Source organism: Triturus cristatus, chromosome 7 (genome assembly GCF_964204655.1).
Source record: "Triturus cristatus chromosome 7, aTriCri1.1, whole genome shotgun sequence".
Lineage (NCBI taxonomy): Eukaryota > Metazoa > Chordata > Amphibia > Caudata > Salamandridae > Triturus > Triturus cristatus.
Genome location: NC_140590.1, coordinates 1,052,451,346 through 1,052,472,648, shown reverse-complemented (window position 1 = coordinate 1,052,472,648; position 21,303 = coordinate 1,052,451,346).

The following is a 21,303-nucleotide window of genomic DNA, read 5'->3' as shown; positions in this document are numbered from 1 at the left end:
CAATTTCTATTGTTGCTCTAGAGCCCGTGACACACTGCCTACACCTCCATATTGGGTGACAGGCGGTGAGAGCCCAATTTCCCAAATTACAAAAGTGTTCATAAGAGGCACTCACCAACCACCAGATGGAAGAGTTCTGGCTCTTGCAATCCAGCATCATGGGGAAAACATCACAATGAGAGGAAGCCCTGATGCCTTGGAGATCCTCTGTAATAAAGGTAAGAGCCAACTTCCATGAGAAAAAACACCACAAGCACTTTCTTAGATGAGTAGTTTCTCCAAAATCAATAGAATCAAAGAATAACACTAAAGTTTTCAGCAGTGTTGCGTATGCTTATACATTCTATTAAGACATTGCGCTCACTTGTCTCCAAAAATAATCAATACTACTTTATTCTATAGCCAGTTGTCACAACTTGTAATATTCTTACCAGTTCTGGCATGTTGGAAAGGTTCTCGACTTTGGTTCTTGAGGGTTTTGGTCTGTCCGAGATAACGACTCATGGGAAGAAGAAGAAGTAACGAGATGTCCCAGGAGAATATACTGGAAGCCTCAGTGAAATGTGCAAAACAAAAGGTGTGTGGAAATATGCCTCATAGAAGTACTGGAAGCCGCAGCTCCAAGATTGGAGGTGCGGCGTTCCTACTGTGTATTAATGAACATTAACGAGCTGCCGCGTGGTGCAGCGGCGTGTCCGACTAGACATAAGTGGCATGAAGTGTAACTGCGATGCTTGAACAGCGGACAGCCATGCAGCACCGGGACGCGCCCAAGAAGGAGGGAATGCAGGGAATGAAGCAGGCAGGGCCATGGACTGAGCAATGGCCTGCGGCGCAACAGTAGGTCCTCCTCCTGAAGCCCCAGGTTTGTTGAGAAAAAGCCAAAAACATCTCCGGACAAGAGCAGTAGTGTGCACTGAGTCAGCATCCTTCCAAGACCTATCACTGGGAGGGTAACCTTTCCAATGAATTAGGAACTGCAAGCGGTTCCTAAAGACCCAGGAATCACACATTTCCTGGACCTCATATTCAGGAACATTATTAACCAAAACAGGAGGAGGTCAAGAAAAAACTCTCTTATCAGGATCTGTAACATAGGGTTTCATTTGTGAAGTATGGAAAACAGGGTGTATTTTCCTAGAACGTTTTAGTTGTAGGCGAAAAAACACTGGGTTCACTACTTGAGTGATTTTAAAGGATCTATAAAAGCATGGATTGAATTTATTAAGAGACAAGTGGTGAGGTAAACACTTAGAGGAAAGCAAACTTTACAATTGACCTGATATAATGGAGACTGACGTCGAAGTACGTCAGCGGTGTCCTTAATTTTCTTTTTGGCTGCCCGAAGATTAATGTGTACTTTTTGTCTGACCACTCGGAGATGTCGAATAAAACAGGCTGCTTCTGGAACTATAGTGTCTTGTGAAACTGATGGAAAGGTCCAGGATGGTAACCATACAGGCAGAAAAAGGGGGTAGTCTTGGAGGCACTATAGACAGTGTTGTTGTAGGAATATTCTGCTAAGGGTAGATATGAGGACCAGTCCCTTCGGATGAAGTTGCAAAACCAACAAAGGTATTGTTCTAGCTCCCTGATTTAAGCGTTCAGTTTGACCATTTGTCTGGGGATGAAACCCTAAGGCTAAGGCTACTTCAATATGAAGGGATTTGCAAAAGTGTTTCCAAAACCAGGATATATGACTGAGGGTCTCGGTCAGATATAATGATCTGTGGATGACCATGAAGGTGGTAAATCTTCTGTATGAAGACTTTCTCAAGTTCTTTTGTGGTAGGTGCTTCCCTTAAAGCAGTGACATGTGCCATCTTGGAAACTGAGTCTACTGTCACCATAATGACTTGGTTACCTGCAGAAGGAGGTAGAGAGGAAATTAAATTAGTGGGTGTTAGAACTGGGGTCTCTAGTTGGCAGAGGTAGGTACCTTTGACCAAGTAGGGACCCTTGCTTCTAGTCAGGGTAAGGGGGTTAGACTCCTAAATAATCCCTGCTCACCCCCTTGGTAGCTTGGCACGAACAGGCAGGCTTATCCCAGAGGCAATGTGTAAAGCATTTGTGAACACATACAGTAATACAGTGAAAACACTACAGATGGACACCACACAGGTTTTTTTTTATAAAAATCAGTACTTTATATAGACTTAACACAAGATCCAAATGAAAAAAATTCACAATACTGTAATCAAAAATAGACTTAAAGATGGTAGAAATAACTTAGTTCAATGTTGCCATACCCCTTGACAAACCTCCTGTAGTACCCCGTGAGTCCTAAAAAGTGTCTGGGTTTTGGAGGGTTCCCATGCCAGGATGGCATCAATCTTGGGTTGTAGGGGTGCCACCTGGCTGCTTCCTATATGGTGCCCCAAGTACACCACGGAACCCTGCCCGATCTGGCACTTACTCGCCTTGATCGTAAGGCCTGCTTTCCGCAGCGCCATCAACACTTCCCAGAGGTGGTGCAGAAGTTCTTCCCAACTGGCGCTGCACAATGCAATGTCATCCAGGTAGGCGGCACTGAAATCCTCCAGCCAACACCTGGTTGACCAACCTCTGAAAGGTGGCAGGGGCATTCTTCACCCCAAAGGGCATAACCTGGATTTGGTAGTGTGGAGAATGCTGACCTCTCTTTGGCCCCATCAGTTAAGGCAATCTGCCAGTACCCAGACGTCAAATCAAACGTACTGAGATACCGTGCAGCCCCTAGCCGGTCAATGAGCTCATCAGCTCTAGGGATGGGCTGTGCGTCAGTCTTGGTGACTGAATTGAGCCCTCGGTAGTCCACACAGAACTGGAGTTCTGGCGTGGCACCCAGTGTGGCAGCCTTTGGGACCAAGAGCACAGGGCTGGCCCAAGGGCTTTTAGAGGACTCAATCACCCCTAAGGCAAACATCTTGGAGACCTCCTCCTTGATGTAAACTCTGACCCTGTCAGTCACTTTGTAAGCCTTGTGCTTAACAGAAGGACTGTCCCCAGTGTCTACATCATGGACGCACTGCTCACCAGGAACCAGGGAGAACAAATCAGAAAATTGTCCCAACAGTTGGCGAAAATCATTTTGCTGCTCAGGGGTCAGTGTGGCAGAGAGGCTCACCATCCACTGACCCATCTTGATCTGTTGCAGACAGGAGGTCGGGAAGAGGCTCAGTCACCTCCTCCATTCCAGCATCTATTGCTAGGAGCATGCCCCCTTCGGACCTCTCTAAGTGGGGCTTCAAGAGGTTGGCATGAAGGACCCTCAAAGGGTTCCTGGGAGACCGCAAGTCCACCAAGTAGGTGACATCACTCTTGTGCTCCACCACCTCAAATGGTCCGGTCCACTTATCCTGGAGTGCACAGGGATCCACTGGGGCCATGACCCAAACTTTCGGACCAGGCTGAAGGTCAATCAGAGTGGCATTCTGTTCGTACCACCGCTTCATCTTTGGCTTCCAGATTCGCCTGAGCGAGTTGTCTGAATCACCTAGTCTGGTTCCTAAAGGCCAGCATGTAGCTCTATATATCCTGGGGAGGTTTCCTGGGAGCTTTCTCCCAGCCTTCCTTAACCAGACTCAGAGGTCCTCTTAACTGGTGACAATACAGCAATTCAAAGGGACTGAACCCTAAGGACTTCTGTGGCACCTCACGGTAAGCAAACAGAAGGCATGGCAAGAGGACATCCCACTTACGCCTCATGGGTTCCTCAAGACCCATAATCATGCCTTTAAGGGTCCAGTTGAATCTCTCAACCAGCCCATTACCTTGGGGGTAGTAAGGAGTGGTGAACTTATAAGTTACTCCACACTCCTGCCACAGGGACTTCATATACTTGGAAATTAAGTTTGTGCCACGGTCTGATACCACCTCTTTGGGGAACCCCACACGGGAGAGAATCCCCATCAATGCACGTCCCACCACGGGAGCCGTCACTGTCCTGAGAGGGATGGCTTCTGGGTACCGGGTAGCATGGTCCACCAAGACCAGGATAAACCTGTTGCCCATGGCTGTCTTGGGGTCCAGAGGCCCCACAATGTCAATGCCCAACCTTTCAAAGGGGGTGCTGACCACAGGAAAGGGCTGGAGAGGAGCCTTGTGCCTCCTCCCACTCTTTCGACTTCTCTGGCAGGTCCTGCAATGAGTGTCTGAACTCTTGCGCACCTGGGGCCAATAAAAGTGGGTGACAAGCCTTTCAAAGGTCTTGTCCTGCCCCAGATGTCCAGTTAAAGGTACATCATGAGCCAAACCCAGTAGGAAGGCTGTGAAGCACTCAGGTACCACCAGCACACGGGCTGACCCAGGCTCAGCAACCTTAGGCTCGATATACAGGAGACCATTCTCCCAGTAGATCCAATGTGATCCAGACTGATCACCTGCTGCCTGGTTTGTGGCCTGTTGCCGCAAACCCACAAGAGAAGGGCACTGAACTCCTCCCTGGAGGGTCCTCCTTCTTGCTGCCAATGGGTCAGCTCAGGCAGGTCCCCCAGTTCGGCCACTTGCTCCCCTGTAGGTTCCTGGGCATCCCCCTCAAGGTCTGCCTCCTCCTGGAACGTGGAAACTATGGGGGCTGGTTACCCGTGCCCCCTACTTCTTCTCTTTAAGGCAGGTACCTGGGCCATGCTTTCAGGCTCCAGGTTCTCTTGAACACCCTTACTGGCTGCCATAGACCGAGTGGTCACACATGCCCACTCAGGCAGACCCAACATCTCTAAATGAGAACTTCTCTCCACCTTAGCCCAAGGAGGGCTCTCTAAATAATTGCCCAACAGATAATCCACAGGCCAGGCATGGCTGGCCTCACAGCTACTTGGAGAGTACCTGAGACCACCCCCACTCAAAGGGAACCTGAGCCACCTCACACTGGCTCTCTGAGTTGTCCGTGGCCAACGACAGGGAAGAATATGGGGGATCACCTGCTCCTTAGACACCAGCTGACAACTGACAGCTGTCACACTGGCCCCGGTGTCTTTTAGAGCCTCCACCCTATGGCCATAGATGGTCACCCACTGCCTGTATTTTTTAGTGCTATCAGGCAGCTGGGTCCTAGGGACCATCTCACAATCTCCTAAAAAGACAAGGGACATCTCTGTGGGACACCACCCACCTTGGGCACCCGTCTCCTCCCCTCCCAGGGCTACACTCGCCATCTGATGGGGTGGTGCACGGGGTGGTGCATTGGGATCTTTCTGGGGACACTGGGGATCATACCCTTGGTGGCCCACTTGCTTACACTGAAAGCATCTAAGGGGCCCCCTGTGAACAGGTATACCTGTCAGGGGCTCTGTCTTCTTCTCAGGGGGAGGCTAGGAACCCTTACCTTGGTTCCCTTGGTAATTACTTTGGGGCCCTTTCTGGAACTCCCTCTGTTTCCCTTGTCCCCCCCACTCTGTGCTGGGGACCCTGCCCACCTTTGGCAGAGTCTCCCACATGACCCTTGTGGACCCGGGTACTCACTCAGCTGTCCACCTCCTCAGCAAGCTTCCCAGGGTTAGTTAGCTTGCTATTAATAAGGTGCGGGCGTAGCTCTGGAAAACAATTACCAGACAAGTGCTCCCATGCAAACAAATCATAGAGCTCCTCAAAAGTACTCACTTTGCTACCCTTCATCCCCAACCATCCATAGCTCTGCAAAAGAAAGATACATACTCCACCCAGGTAGTTGCCTTAAGTTTCTTACAATTCCTGAATCTCTGTCTATAGAATTCTGGGGTCAACCCATACCTGGTCACCAGGGCTTCCTTCATGTTCGCATAAAGTATCCTACTCTCACTGGGCAGGTCTAACAAAGTATCCCTCCCATCACTGACAAAGCGGCCCACAACGTTGCTCCCCAATCCTTCTCAGGGACCCGGTGGGCCAACATTGCCATTTCATAGGCTGCAAACCACTGCCCAATATCCTCATGCTTACGAAAATCCTTGATGACATCCTTGGGGAAATATACCCTGCCTTCTACAGACACAGATGGTGCGCTGCCACCAGAGGGACTAATTTCTAGGCTTTTAGCTTTAAGCTCCAATTCCCTCAAAAATCCCTCATGTGCTAATCTCTCTTTTTCCCTTTCAAAAGCTATCCTGTTATTCTCAAGCTCCAGCTTCTTACTCTCTAGGTCATTTTGACCCTCCATCTTGAGCTTGGGCAGCTCCATTTTGTGCAATCTATTTCTCTCCCTGTCCTCCAGCTCTCCTGGGGACAGGCCCTTGGAAGAAACACTGCTGCCTATGGGGGAAGACACTCTCTCCCTGGCTGGACCCAATGGCCCATCTAGCTGCCCTTCTGCATCCTCAGCCTCCTCTGCCTCTTCCACATGCTCAGAGGCATTTCTTGCTTCCACCCAGGCCTTCTGCGCTTTTTGGAATTCCTCCTTTTTGGTGAGGCCTGTAGTAGCAACTTTAAATTTTCTACATTATTGCTTCAGCTGTTTCACAGTGCATACATCCACCTTCTCTTCCTCACACTCTAGATCCATAGATGCAATAGATACTGGTTTTCTCATGGCAATAAGAATTGACAGTCTTTAGCAAAAATAACAGTTCCAACAAAAGAAAATTCTACCAAAAATGTATGTGGTTGCGTTTGGTCTGCACTCACAAGTAGTGTACACCAATCACTGTATATGAGTCACAAATGCAAGTCCAGAATCCTCACCGCTGACCACCAATGTTAGAACTGGGGGTCTCTAGTTGGCAGAGGTCGGTACCTTTGACCAAGTAGGGATCCTTGCTTCTAGTCAGGGTAAGGGGGTTACACTCCTAAATTACCCCTGCTCACCCCCTTGGTAGCTTGGCACAAGCAGGCAGGCTTATCTCAGAGGCAGTGTGTAAAGCATTTGTGAACACATTCAGCAATATAGTGAAAACACTACAGATGGACACCACACAGGTTTTATTAAAATAAGCATTTTTTATATAGACTAAACACAAGATCCAAATGACAAAAATCCACAATACTGTAATCAAAAACAGACTTAAAGATGGTATAAATAACTTTGTTTAAAAATTATGGTAAATGCGATATGTTTCTCACAAAGTACCGTTGGATGCGTCACGCCAGATAAACAACAGGTTTGCAGGGAGAACAATGCGTTGGTTCCTTGCTTCGGGGAAGGCGATGCGTCTGTTCCTCAGTGCTTGCCAGAGTAGGTGATGCATCTGTTCCTTACCGGAGAGGAGGTGATGCGACGATCTCGAATGCGTTCCGGTTGCAATGCGACAAGATGGCACCTCGATGTGATGCAACGATCTGGTGCGATGCAACAAGATTGCGCCCTTGATGAGATAAGACGATGCGTGCATGCCCGACGGCCGTGCGGCGAACTCTGTAACTTCGGAGCCGCGGCATGCCCTGCGACACGCTTCTCCAGTGATGCGACAATCAGCATATGTGGCGGAGACACTCTTCTCCGGTGATGCGACGGCGATCCTCGTGGTGGTGACACGCTTCTCCGGTGATGCGATGACCAGCAGCTGCATCGGAGACACACTTCTTCGGTGATGCGATGGCGACCTCTGCAGGGGTGACACGCTTCACCAGTGATGCGACGGTAACAGCTGCGGCGGCGACGCGCTTCTTCTCATTGAGTAGCGCTTCCAGCTCCCAACAACACGCAGGCTTCTGTAAACAGAATCCCCAGCAAGGGAATTCAGGGGGGAGCTGGTGGTGAAGTCTTGTATCCCTGAGACTTCAGCAGGAGGCAAGCACAATTCAAGCACTTGGAGAATCTTCTTCAAGATGATGAAAGTTTCAATAAAAGTCTTTCTCCTTTCCTTGGCGATAAAGAAACCACTGCAGGCCAACCCCAGAAAATAGCAGACTGGCACAGGGGCAGTCAACTCCTTCAGCTTCTCTGGTTCTTCTCCTTGGCAAAAGTCCGTCTTGATTACCAGAAGTGATCTAAAGTCCTGGGGTCTGGGCCCCGATTTTTATACTAGTAAATCCTTTGTCCTCTGAAGGCAGAGGGCGACTGTACCTAGCCAAAACCACTTCTGTGCAGCCTTCTGGCAGGAAGTGGAGACAGCATTGTTGAAGGCAGACCTGGCCCAGGTAGCTGAAAGGAAATCTTCTCCCCCTACTCTCTATTTTATGAAGGCTGGGGGCACTGAAAGGAAATCTACACCCCCCCCCCACTCTCTATGCAGCCAAGTTCCTATTCAGCCCAGCCCTGACTCATCAGACTGCTGGAGCCCAAGCCCTCCTGTCACTCACAAACCAGACATGCAATACACAACCTAGCAGAGGCAGGCTGGATGGTTAGGCAAGAAAATACCCACTTTCTAAAAGTGGTATTTTCAAATATAGATTGTTAAAACCAACTTCACCAAAAGATGTATTTTATCATTTGGAGTTCAGGCATACTGCATTCATTTTTCTACCATGTTCCCTGGGTCAGTTAGGATTATAAGATGTTATAATCAAACTGCCCATTCTGGCCTATGGGGATAGGTAGCCTTGCAATAGTGAAAAACGAAATTGGCTGTGATTCTCTATCAGGACATGCCACACACATCAGGGCATGTCCTACCTCTTGCTTACAATGCACCCTGCCCTTGGGCCTACCTTAGGGTGGCTAACATGTAGAAAAGGGAAGGGTTAGGGACTGGTAAGTGGGTGCACTTACCAAGTCGACATGGCAGTACTAGACTGCACACAGGCTCTGCAATTGCAGACCTGAGACACACTTTGCAATCTGCTTCTGTGGGTGGCACAATCAGTGCTGCAAGCCCACTAGCAGCATTTAATCTATAGGCCCTGGGCACACATGGTGCACTGTACTAGGGTCTGACAAGAAAATCAAATAAGCCAATCATGGAGTCACTAATCCATTACATCAATTTACAATAGGGAACACTTGCACTGTGGCACTGAATAGCAGTGGCACAGTGCCCAAAGCATCTAAAACCATCAAAACATATAAAAAACAGAGGAGACATCAGCAAAAAATGGAAGGGAGACTCACGCCAATGGTACCGGGTCTAACAGTGGGCATGGTATGCCATGGTGCCGGTGGAACAGGTGGGGTCTGGAGTAACCCCACAGGTTTAGTGTGCGGAGTTTTGGCTTGGGCACAGACAGGACAAGAGGATACATAGATCTCAGTATCTTTTCTTATTGATGGCCACCAAAAGGATCGAAGTGCTAATTTTTGAAACCATGCTGACCAGTAACAGGAGAATCATGACACATCTGTGAGGCTTAGAGTTGTACCTTTTGGGTTGGGAGGAATAATGGTCTACTATAGTAATAGTATCTATCTTGTCGCTTAATCTGGTACTTCAGCTTCTTCTATTTTTCTTGATTTAGGGAAGTATACTGTGATTGGACTCTGTCTAGGAATGATTGAACCATGCAAATGATTTGTTGTGGCTTGATTATGTTTTGATGAGGGCGCGTTGGACCTTCTGGATAACGATGGGATAATGCATCTGCCAGACTGTTCTGAGACCCTGGTAAATAAGTAATGGTAAAATCGTGTTGGCTAAAAAAGCAAGCCCACGGGGCTTGACGGCTATTCTGACACTGAATGTTGCGAAGACATTGTAGATTCCTATGATCTGTTCTGATTTCAATCAGTTCCTTGGTACCCTTGGAACTCTCTCCATTCACGAGAGGCCAACTTCATGGCTAATAGCTCTTGCTCGAGAACAGAGTAGTTTCTCTCAGGAACTGACAGGACGTGTGATAAATACAAAACAGGATCTTACAGCCCGTCGTCTTCTTGTTGTTGGAGGAGCACTGCACCTATTGCTCTGTCGGAAGCGTCTGTTTCTATAATAAACTTCCTTGTTGTATCTGGATGACGTAAATCAGGAGCTTGAGTGAATGCCTGTTTCAATAACTAAAAAGCTCTTTTAGCAGCTTAGGTCCATTTGTAATGTAATGTGCACTTATATAGCGCGCCTGTCACCCCAAGGGTATCCTGGCGCTTAAATTACCAACCAGCGAAAACAGAACAAGATAAGCAAAGATCTAATTTCTAGGGAACAGTCTAGTTTTCAGTTCCTTCTTGAAACGTGACAAGGTGTTCAGTTGCCTGAGCTCCAGGGGTAGTGCATTCCATAGTCTAGCTGCCGTGAAGCTAAAGGATCTGCCACCCATTCAAACTTTTTTGACATGGGGAACACAGACCAGATTAGCAGAAGAGGAGCGCAGAGATCTAGCAGGGGAGTACCATACAAATTTCCTTTGTAGGATTTTAGGCCCAATTTTGTGTACTGCCCTGTAGACAATACAGAGTGCCTTAAAATGGACTCTTTGAACAACAGGCAGCCAATGGAGATCCTTTAAGACCAAAGAGGCCGAGACTCCACGTGGCCGGGTCAGTGCTAATTTAGCCGCCATAGTCTGTATTCTTTGCAGCTTCTTTAATAGAGAGACTGGAGCACCCAAAAGGAGTGCATTACAATAGTCTATTCTGCTCAGAACAATACTCCGTACCACTAGAGGTCTAATAAGAGTGGGTAAAAACGGGAGAATCTTCCGAAGAGCTCGAAGCAGAAATAGACAAGTGCTCACTGTTTTGTTCACCTGAGAGTCCAACTGTAAATTGCTGTTCAACAGCACTCCCAAATTGCGTACGGTGTTTGCGGGCGCAGAAGGATTGTTGGCCAGATCTGGCTAGAAGTCTGCTGGAATGGGACACTGAATTTTACCTGACGTACAGCACAGAACTTCAGGTTTTTCCCCATTAAATTGTAGGGAATTCTCTTTTAGCCAGTCTGCTGTTCTGTGCAGGCAGTTGTGGAATATTTCCAGAGAGACTGCATTATTGCCCTCAACCGCAAAGACAAGCTGAGTGTCATCCGCATAGTTAATGACATCAATGCCAAATGATTTTATTAAAACAATGAGCTGGCGGCGATATAGGTTGATCAAAATTGGGTTGATGGTCGAGCCCTGAGGGACCCCCTGTTTAACCTCTCTGTATTGGGAGGTAAACGGCGATAGCATTACTGTCTGCTGTCTGTTGGAAAGATAGGAATGCAACCAGTCTCTTGCCCCACCAACAACACCCAATTTCTCCAACCTCTTAATCAGGATCTGATGATTAACCATATCGAACGCGGCCGACATGTTGAGCAGCACCAAAAAGGCTGCTTGACCACTGTCAGCCCGCATTCTCAGGTCATCCAAGACTGCTACCAGGGCAGTCTCGGTCACGTGTGCAGGGCGAAACCCAAATTGGGCTTCGTCCAGCAGCTCGTTATCCTCAATGTATCTTGAAAGAGATTTTGTCACTACCCTCTCCAGAATCTTAATTGGATAGGGTATCAAGAAGATTGGTCATTAGTTAGTGGGACATTAGGGATCCAAGGTAGCCTTTTTCAGCAGCGGGGAAACAACTGCCTTTTTCCAGCAGTCCGAAACTACAGCGCTACTTAAGGATTGACAGCAAATATGGTATAGGTGCGGAAAAAGTTCACTCCCAAAGAGCTTCCAAAATTTATGAGGGAGTGGGTCCATAGGAGAGCCCGAGGAGATACCGGCAGCAATTTCATTGAATTCCTCTTGTGATGGAACCTGGAAAATGGTCCAGAACTGTCATGTGTTCCCTCTCAGTTATGCCACAATTTATTAAAGTGTTATTGTCAGTATACTTGCATGTATCATCATGTATCATCATCTCCAGGGGATTTAAGGACCATTTAATATTTAACTTTCTCCTAGAAGAATATTGCCAAATCATCACATAGTTCCTGTGATGCTGGAGTGTTAGGCTTAACACATTCTGGATTGGACAGGCCTTTCACTAGGCTAAAAAGAGTTTGAGATTTATTAGCCGAGTGTAAAATAGTCTCCTCAAGGTATTTGGCCTTCGCCTTACCTATTGACTCCTTGTAACTGTGAAGTAGATTTTTTAGGACTAATTTATCTGACTCTAAGTAATTCCTCTACCATTTCCTTTCCGCTTGTTTACAGCTAGTCCTCATCGACATCGACATCGATTTGAATCCTTGTTGGAGATTTTTATTCTTCAAGGTTTGTGAGATATAAATTGTACAGTGAGCAAAATTATCGATGAATTGGCGATAGAAGTTTGCGAAGCCTAAGAAACATAGGGTTTCTTTGATGGTTGAAAGTGAAGGCCAATCTAAAATATTCTTTACTTTTTGTGGATCCATGGCAACAGGGGCATAACACGGGCCCCCACAGGCCCCACGGTGCAGGGAGCCCCCAAGCTGCAGGGGGCCCCTGCAGCACAGTAATCAGACCTGAGAGCTCCAGATCAAAAACAGAGCGGGGGGCCCCTCCGTGTACCTGGCAGGGGGGCCACCTCAACGTTCGCTAAGTCTCTGCATAGCTATCCCTGTCTTGTTGGTACGGTGACCCAAATATTCAAGTTCAGATTTGTCTAACTCACACTTCTCTGGTTTACAGTAAAGACTGTTTTGACGTAGGCTTTCCAGGACTTGAGCAACGTGTGCATAATGCAACTCAGGAGCAGCTGAATAAACCAAAATGTCATCCAAATATATTACAACAATCTGATTTGAGAGATTTGAGAACACGTTATCCATGAATCTTTGAAAGATGGAAGGATCATTGGTTAGTCCAAAGGGCATAACTCGATATTCGAAATAAATCCGTGGTGATACCACTCACACCCGCCACAGAACAACCCCAGTTAAATTATCCACTACAATGGTAGACGGAACCCGTGAAGTATCTAGGTATTTGGATCCACCGAGATTCGGATCTAGTACTAAGAGAAAACTACGGAAGAGCTATATCAAAACTAGATGATCAGATAGATAAGTGGATCAGAATGCCGCTGTCACTAGCAGATAGGAGATGGGGGTGCTACCGCGATTCCTTTATTTATTCATGAATATACCGGTGAGGCCTACACAAAAGGTATTCACTAAACTGGGTACATCCTTGTCCAGCCTGGCATGGGCAGGCAAACAAGCAAGCGTGAGTTGGGCAGAACTGACCAGGCCATATATGCAGGGTGGGTTCGGAGCACCAGATTTGCAACTATACTACTACTGTGCGCAAGCAGAGCACGCACATTACTGGCTACACCCGCATGCAAACATACCACACATTGCAGTAGAATATGACAGCGTCAATCCAACCCCTCTGATCACTTATATATCAGAGCCGAGATGGAACAATCCGAGAGCTGAAATAAATCCAGTCTGCTGCACATCAATGGAGTGGCATATGCTGACGAAAAAAGCTCATAAACTCCCTACATATGCACCTGCTTTGCCCATGATACAACACCCGCAAATAACTGTGACACAAGAGAAGAACATGATGAAATTACTAAAGGTAATGGGCATCAGCACTATGGGTGACATGTTCTCACAAGGGAAATGGATAGCGATCTTTTATTGTGATCTTGTTTAGACCCCTGAAGTCTATACATAGCCGTAGATCTTTAGTGTTATTTGGCACGAAAAGCAGGGGTACCCTAGCAGGTGAGGAGGACAGAGTAATCACACCACTTTGAAGGTTTTCTTCAAAGCATTGTCTAAGAGTTTTCTTCTCAGGTTCAGTGAGAGAGTATATTCTTCCAAAAGGAACTGTCGCTCCTGGTTCTAGAAGAATAGCACAATCAAACTCCCTGTGAGGGGGCAGTGTCAAGTTCTTTGGTTTCTGAAACACATCTGCATACATTTGGTAGTGACTGAGTACACCTTGGACTGTATTAACGTAGTTACAAGCCTCTTTTTTCACCATAGGCATCTCTTTTGGAGACCAGTATTCCTCAGTAGGAGAACATAATTGTTGGCAAAAATGTGACAATAAGGAAATAGTCCTACTTTCCCTATTGATGTAAGGATTGTGTCTGATCAGCCAAGGTATTCCTAAAATCATGATATGATTGGGTGAGGCAAACAGGTCAAAGGACAAGTACTCTTGATGTCTTCCAAAAGTCAGTTGTAGTGACGGCATAATTTCTATGACTGGTCCGGAAACCAGAAGAGTCCCATCCACTGTAGGTACTTGTTCAGGAGTCTCCTTTGGAATACAGGATATTCTTTTCTCTGTAGCCCATCTTGTGTCCAAATAAATTCTGCTGGCACCACAATCTAACAGTGCCAGTACACTTTCTGTTGTACCATCAGGTAACCGTAGAAACATAGGTAGGAGAAAAAGAGAATTTGAGGTTTCTTTTGACGTGCAGATTGAACGTATTCCAGACCATCCCGTCCTCTCCCTTCTTACGAAGGACGGGATCTGGCGTTTTCCGACTGCCTCGATGGACAGGTAGGACAATTGTGAATCATATGACCAGAAGCTCCACAAAATAGGCACAGTCCTTGTTTTTCCGTGTATTTCTCATTCGTCCTCAGACAGTGGTCCTCTGGTCAGACTTATCTGCACTGGTTCTTTTCTTGTTGAAGGAAGCTTCTGTTCTACGAGTACTAGGTCATGTCGTTCCTGTATGTTGATGGACACGTGCGTTTTGCCTTTCCAATCAACGTTGTTTGAGACGATGTTCAACTGACAACTCTAAATCCATTAGTTCAGTCATGGGTCATGCACAAGGCGAATGCACCAATTTGTCTTTAATGTCTTCTCGTAAACCTCTGCGAAAAAGAGTAAAAAATGTTTGTTCCACCCATGTTGTCTCTACGGCCAGTTGTCTGAAGTGCTTGATGTATTGCAGGACACCCTGGTTCCCCTGTTGAATGTCACACAGGGCTTCTTCTGCTGAGGTCTCCAAGCTGGGTCTTTGAAACATTTGTTTAAAGGCAGCAAGAAATGACACATAATTTGACAACAGTGGATCTTCCGAGGCTACGAAGGGAGTTGCCCATGCCGACGCAGGTCCAGACAAGGCGCTAATCAGATACCCAACCTTAGTTCTGTCTAGTCCAAATTGGGTTGGGCGGAAGGCAAGAAATACTGTTAAGTTATCCAGAAATTCTTTCAATTTACTCAGATCCACGGAATAGCGAGGAGTGGAGGTAGAGACTGTGGGTACATCAGATGTCTTAGCAGCCAACACTTGGCACAAAGCTCCATTTTCTTCACGTAACTGTTGTAATTCTTGAGCGTGCTGTTGAACAGTCTGCACTAAGGCCTGTGTCGCTTCTACTGAACCTTCAGGGGGTGATGCTTGAGGAAGATCCATGGCATCAGGATCAAAACGGGTTTTTGGGCATTGCAATCTGTCACGCCTTGTAATGTTCTTACCACTTCTGGCGTGTTAGAGAGGTTCTCGACTTCGGTTCTTTAGGGTTCTGGTCTGTCCGAGGTAAGGGTGACCCTTTCTGGTAGCCACGGTGCTGAGGACAATGAAAAGCCAAAGAAGATTGTGCCTTCCAAAAGGATTCCCAAGAGGAAAAAAACCCTGTAGGAAAAACCTCTGTTGAAGGCGGAGACTCCAGGAGCGGAAAGGAAGGAAAGAACTCACAAATAAGAGCAAACACCAGCAAGGAGTGGAGAATAGAAGGCAGAATTCCAAATTGGAGTGGAAGGTTTAAAGGAATCCAAACTGGAACAGGAAGTACCAACTGGACAGAAAAGTGAGCTGACAGGAAGCAAAAATACACCAAGCAGGAGCAAAGGCCACCAGCAGGAGTGAAGACACACCAGCAGGAGCGAGGACACACCAGCAGGAGCAAGGGGTGTTGCAATGCAAGGCAATGAAGGATTCAGCCCCTTAAATACCCATAGGCAGGAAGTGATGTGACAGGGAGTGAGGTGACAGGAAATAAGCAGAAGCCATCTTGGTTAGGGAAAAGGAAACATAAGGAATAGAAAAGGTAGCCATCCTGGAAAGGGTGAAACAAAGAACCTTCCCAAGGCCCCCTGGGAAACAAGACTCATGGGAAGAAGAAGAAGTAACAAGATGTCACCAGGAGAATATACTGGAAGCCTCAGTTAAATGTGCAAAGCAAAAGGTGAGTGAAAATATGCCCCATAGAAGTACTGGATGACACAGCTCAAAGATTGGAGCTGCGGTGTTCCTACTGGGTATTAATGAGCATTAACAGGCCGATGCCTGGTGCTGCGGCGTGCCCGACTAGACATAAACGTCGCAGAGTGTAACCGTGATGCTGAAACAGCGGGCAGCCGTGTAGCACCGTAAAATGCCCGAGAAGGAGGCGCCGCGGGGGACATTGCAGGTTGCACTGTGGCCCGTGATTATGAAGTGGGCAGCGCCACGTTCTGAGCCATGGCCCGAGGCACAACAGCAGTTACATCAAAGTCTTTTCCTTTTGACACTGGTACTGGTTTAAACAGCATTTGATCACCCTATGGGAGTTGTGTTTCCACCCTTCTTGTTTCTTGAATCTTTTTTATTATACCAATAGTGAATAATAGTTTATCGTTCCCTAATGGTATTAGAGGAGAAATGACGACTTTTGGTTGAGCAATAGCTCGAGGCAGCGATGTGTGATGGCTGGCACATGGGCATGACAGCACCTGCATCAGCCATCAGATGAACCAGGGTTAGAAAAGTTGCAGCCTAAGCCTTAAGGCTTAAGAACCTGCCACACTTCAGTGCCTCCCCATTTGTGAGGCACTGCAGAGTGTCACTGCTAAAGGTATCCCTAGGAGCTTTAGGTTCAAACCCTGCACTGGCAAAGGCCGGATGCCAAATAGCTTATCACACCAAATAGCTTATCGCCACATAGTTTGGAAAGAGTGGAGTGAAAAAGCATGAGGCGGAAACCTGCAGCTGTGCAGCTTTTAGTTTCATGTCTCCGTGCTATTTGAGGCTTTACGGGGCTGTGTACCTGCGCTGAAGGTCGATGGAGAACCATGAACTAAAACGGGACATATATAAACAGACAGGTACCTAAAACATGTTTTAAACTGTGTTCATGTGGGTGAAAGTGTGTATATCTGTGTGTGAGTGTGTGTTAGTGTGAGCATGTGTCTGTGTGTGCCTGTATGAGCATCTGTGTGAGTAAACATGATTGTAATTGACTGACAGAGGGAGTGAGTGTGAATGAGTGACAAGGAGTTTAAGTCAGAGTAACAATGAGTGAGCGAGATTAAGAATGAGCACTAGATAGTGTGAGTGAGTAAGTATGAGCGTAAGAGTAAGTGTGGGTGAGAGTGAGCAAGTGCAAATGCATGAATGACTAAGACTGAGTGAGAATATGTGCGTAACAGTGCAAGTGAGTGTGAGAGTGAATTAGAGTGACAAGTGAGAATAAATAAATGATAATCAGTGAGAGTGAGTGAGTGAGTGAGTGAGTGAGTGAGTGAGTGAGTGAGTGAGTGAGTGAGTGAGTGAGTGAGTGAATTGGAATGTAGTGCTTAGCTTATGAGTACGACATTGGCCCAGGCATACTGGAAGTAATTTTTGCCTTACAGAGGCACCAATGGTAAAATACTAGCATACAATGGATAATTATCAGCATAATTGGTCCCTTTTCCAAAATACCAGCATTGGCACAGTAAAGATAATACTTGACATTTGGGACACCATAGGAAAGTGCAGCGCTGGCACACTGGAGGTATTTCTTGATATTTGGGACACCTGTAGAAAAATGGTGGTGCTGGCACACTGTAGGATGAGTTTGGGATATGGGGCAACTTTGGAGCTATTTCTTTGCATATTAGAAGACCACCAAGTCAAACACGAGTAGGCTATCATGATAAAGTGCTAGCCATGATATTAAATGCCATTTAAGGTATAAGTGCAAAAAAAAGGGGGGAACCTGGTGTTCTAAATAATTTATGCAATTTCCTTACTGCAATAATCACAATGAGTTGCTTCATATGATTAGGTCATTTATTAAACCTTTTTCGTGAATAGCTTATTTTATCTTTTTGATTTATATACATTAGGAAAAATGGAGACAAAAAAGACTTCTAGTCCTTCCAAACAAACACATATCAAGTGATTCCTATATGTACAAACATTTACATATATTTACAACATTTATCACAATACACATTACGTACACTTATCACAATACAACAAAATTTCAATGTAATTCATCAACCAATGTATCTTTTGCAACTGATAGATACGAATTAATTCCAAACTGAGACCTATCAACAAAACTAGGAACAATATTAATCTTAGTGCCTATTACTGCAAATGCCGATGTGTTTCAAGCCCCAGGGGACCTCCAGGAGCTCTCATCAGGGCTTCTGAAGTATATACACATTGGTATAATCTGATTGTCGATTTTTTTTTAATCCATCAGGCTTGCTGTTGTCTGGTGGTGGGGGAAACAAACAGGACAGGCCCACAACTGTGGGGGCGGTGCGGCTTTCCAATCATAGAACACGAATATCTGCCCAACACGTGACTGTTTATTTTTAGGATGGCAGGCAACTTTAGCACAGGGTTCTTATTTCCAGAATGTGATTTGGAGCAGTTGTGTGGTTCGACTACTACCATATGTAACTGTTCGAAAATCAATATCCAGCAGCCCCAAACCTTCCAAAAATACGTTCTCCGCTTTTGAAAGTAGCATGGAAGCGTAAAAAAGTAACACCAGCAGGCAGTCACAGGGTTAGGAGCTGCTGCATACTTTCTTCTCTTTGTCATCAGTTGTGGTCTATTTTATATACCCTCGCTAGGCTGAGAGGGTTTAACATTTCAAAGGAGGCAAGCCCAAACCAAGGGCAGGAAAGAATCCATCGGAGCGAGGCTCCGAGCAGCCGTATTTGTGCAAGGAAACCATTTGCATGTGTGTGGGTGCGAGTGGAGATTCCAGGGTTTGTCTCCATCTGGGGGGAGGGGAGAGGTTCGGAGAAATGCAGGAAATCAGGTCGGGCTGAGGAGGGGAGGGGACTGGGCAAGGCCGAGTGCTAATTAGCTCGTGCTGCCATTATGGCGGTCAAACCTGTCCCCGGGGGAAAGGAGAAGGTGGGAGCACTCCCACCTTCCCCATAAGCATCCAATAGGCGGCGTTTTGCGGGGCGTGAACCGGAAGCACTTTCGTGCTTCCGGTTCACACGGGCATCCAGCGTGGGGGTCCGGCTGGTTTAGACCGGCCTGGCCAGTGCCCCCCCCCCTTTAAAAGGGGGTGTGGGGAGCAGAACAGTATCTTGTTCTACGCTCCCCACGGGCACAGCACCCGGGCCACCAGCGGCCCGTAATTTAATTTTGCAATAAATACGGCCGGGGGGTTACAACCCCTAATCCAAAAAATGGAGTGGTCTCAATACTTGCCTTGAAGGAGGGAGGGAGACCTCATCCGGACAAGAGCTGTGGGTACCAAAGGTAAAGAGGGGACTTGGGGGAGTACCAGGCCCCATGCCTTGGGATAACTTTCATCCTGTTGTTGCATAAACTTGTTAAAAGAAAACCTCATGTGTGGTGAAGCTAGCCTTGAGATGTGTGCTCTGGGGGAGGCCAGGCCGTGTGCCCCCTCCAAAACCAATTGCAACGGGAAGCGGAATCAGATGGGTGAATTTCTAGATGTGTTGTTTTCCACGGAGGTCTTCAGAACCACTGTAGGTAACGACTAAAGTGCTTGGTGTCCATTTGTTTTGTAATTATTTACCGCCTCCTTTCTGCTCAAGCCTGTGTAGTCCCTCTGGAGATCCGTTCTCCCTTGCTTCCTGTGTGCCCTGCCATGGGTGGGCCCCTGATGATTCAATGCAGAAGGGGAATGAGCGCTGCCCAGGTGGTTTAAACGGTATATGTGCCCCTCGAACTGCATGGAGTTTGCCGTCCAAACATCCCAAATGCTGGGTATGATGAATTCTGTCCACAGCTGCCCATCTCCGCTGTACACCCGGGGACCTCAGTTGGTGTTTTCACCTCTGAAGAGTTTCCTCTTTAATAGGCTTGTGGCCCTTTGCACACAGACTTCAATTAGGTCTTATTTAAAAGGGCGGGTCTGACGTTAGTTTGAAAATCAAGTCTGTTTTCCCTTTCTTGTAGCCGGGAAGTTCTTGGTAATTAAAGACTAGGGACGCATAACTCACGATTCTAGCGGCTGTGTAGGTGACAATCGCAGATGCCCCTCAATGAAAGCCCAGCTGTCATGTGATGGTGAGGTGTTCAGACCCCTCACTCCAGTGCCCTGGAGCACCAGCCGCAGAAGGCACGGTGCCTTCTTGTGCACTGAGGCAGGTTGGATCTGGCACAGTGCAGGAATCCCTGGTTCTCTCGGAGATTTGTACTAGCTTGCCGGATATGCTTAGCCAGACATGGGCGGAATGTTGAGAATTACAGGTAAAAGGGGTCTCATCCAGTTGGGGAGCCGCGAAGAATGCCCCCCAAAAAGTGTTTCACCTTCACTGTTACTGACGGGGCTCTACGTGACCCCCTCTACCCCTAGGATCAAGGAGTTTCCAGAATGACACTGCTATAGCCACATGGCACTTTGGATCATAGACATACCACACACAGCCCAGCCCGCTGTTTAAATTGTAACCTGTTTCTGCAGCCCTTTAAAATGTTCCATTTCAGATCACTTAGCGCTCAGTCGGTTATCCACCGCTGAATGTATATGCCTATATTACCAAAGCAAGATCTGCTCGCTTTTAATATAACCATGTTCTGCCGCTGATGCATTACAACCCTGTATATTGTTTGTGTGACTAAAGAAAAACTTGTTTTTAACTCACTTCAAAAACAGTTACACGATATTTGCTTCTGTGTAGTAAAATCCCTTAAACCCACTTGTTTTAATCAACTCTCAAGCTGGCTTCTAATGTTGCCCACTGTAACCTAATTAATCACAAAACGTAATTGTTGTATATCTGCTTTATCTCTTAGTCAGGAGTCCTGTACATTTGTTGGAAATAAAGTTCTGCACTTCGAAATTGTAATGTTTTGTAAAGTTGCATCTCTAGTAGACCTTACAGCCTCCACACCTGCCCTTCGTACTTTGGCTACAACAGGTTGGTGGCGGGTAGAGTATCCCCAAGGAAATTATAAAGCTGCCACGTGCTCAGGACTTCATGTGTGGGGCTGCTACCAGGGCCGGGCTGGGAACCAAAACCGGCCCTGGCACAGTGCAGTGCCCTCAATAATTTAACAGGTTAGGCCAGTGGCGTAGCTAGATCTTTTGCCGCCAGTGGCGGTCCCAGCCTTTGCCACCCAGCGGCAGCCGTAAGGCCAGGGGGGTGGTGCTGGTGATCGATTCCTGCACTTGCTCCCCTCCTCCAAAACTCGTCCCACCCAGGGCGAACCCCCACCCCCCCATTACACCACTGCCTAAACCTCCGTCACTAATTTTGTCACACCACAGGCACCGAGAGGGAGGGTCCACACACACTTGGGCTTGACAATGTGAGGAGCCAGTAAGCAAGGGCAGGAGGCAAGGTTTGGGCCAAGCCACACCACAAGAAGGGCAATGATGGTTCAAGAACAAACTCATAAATGTGCCTGCTTCTACAGTGACTCTACAGAGAGATGCATGTTGATTATAC